Source organism: Otolemur garnettii, unplaced genomic scaffold (genome assembly GCF_000181295.1).
Source record: "Otolemur garnettii isolate 467f Iridium unplaced genomic scaffold, OtoGar3 scaffold00033, whole genome shotgun sequence".
Taxonomy (NCBI): Eukaryota; Metazoa; Chordata; class Mammalia; order Primates; family Galagidae; genus Otolemur; species Otolemur garnettii.
Genome location: NW_003852428.1, coordinates 3,381,604 through 3,382,851, shown reverse-complemented (window position 1 = coordinate 3,382,851; position 1,248 = coordinate 3,381,604). Strand labels below are relative to the sequence as shown.

Below are 1,248 nucleotides of genomic sequence, written 5' to 3'. Positions count from 1 at the left end.
TCTTAGGAATAGCAAAGTACTGTTTGGGAAAGACACAGTCATCCGAAAGGACTTCAATCACTGTTCTACCCAGAGGCTGTTCAATCCCAGAAGCCCTGAGATTGGGCGTGTGTGCTGACGTCAGGGAGGCGTGTCCTCGCCAGCTATATAAGCAAGTCAGAAGCCAGAAGCTGGTTCATTTGTCTCAGACTCGGCTGGTGCTTCCTTCTCCAGTGAGAGGCAGGAGCGAAACAGTTCACAACCTCCAAGGCAGTTGCCATCGAGACTCAGGGAGGGAAAGTTTCACCTCCAGGTTAGGAGAAGGCGGGGAGGGATCTGGCCTAGTGCTGCTTTTGGAGCTGTCTGGGGTTGGGGTCCTGGTTCGTCGCCACAGACCGGACACCAAGAAGGCGGCTTCCGCAGGACTGAAGGACGTGAACTTCGGGGAGAGATAAGAAAAATCTTGTCAGATTGGACCTGAACTCACCATTGCTCATGGCGACCCCAGGCCCTGTGAACCAGGCTGTCACGGAGTGCACTGTTCGTGTTCCCAAGAACTCGAACAAAAAATATAGCATAATGGCATTTAATGCAGCTGATAAAGTCAATTTTGCTACTTGGAGTCAGGCTCGACTGGAGCGGGACTTGAGCGACATGAAAAATTACCAAGAGGTAGAGATGACCCGGTCAGGTGCAGGCACCAAGTTCAGCCGCAAGCTGGGAGACGAGGCTGCGGGGAAGAAGGATGGCATTGGCCTCCAAGGTTTCCGGGCCGAGGACCAGCCCTGGCTGCTCCAAGTCAGCGGCGAATCAGGCCGAAAGTTCAAAGGCATAAAGAGGGGAGGCGTGACAGAGAACGCATCCTACTACATTTTCACCCAGTGCCCTGACGGGTCCTTCGAGGCCTTCCCGGTGTACGAATGGTACAATTTCACGCCACTGGCCCGGCACCACACACCCATTGCTGAGGAGGGTGGGAAAGCGGGGAGGAGCAACAAGGTGCAGAACCACTTGAGCATCATGCAGCAGCGGAGGCCCAGGGACCAGCACCAGGACCAGGGTGAGGAAGACAAAAAGGCCAGAGAGCTGCACATCCTCAACCTGGAGGGTGACCTGCAGATGTCATCCCAGGACAGCGTAGCCAGCGGCGAGAGGGGCAGCAGAGCCCCTCAGGCAAAGAAGAAGGTCCCACCCTCCTTGGTGGGTGGGAAGAGGAAGAAGAAGGGCTCAGATGATAAGACCTTCCAGGACGGTGCCAATGGGAACTTC

At 55.5% G+C, this 1,248-nt stretch overlaps 1 pseudogene; it reads left to right on the top strand.

Moving 5' to 3' along the window:
* The first annotated feature begins 474 nt into the window (after positions 1–474).
* Positions 475–1,248, top strand: part of LOC100942823 — a 1,377-nt pseudogene continuing 603 nt past the window's right edge.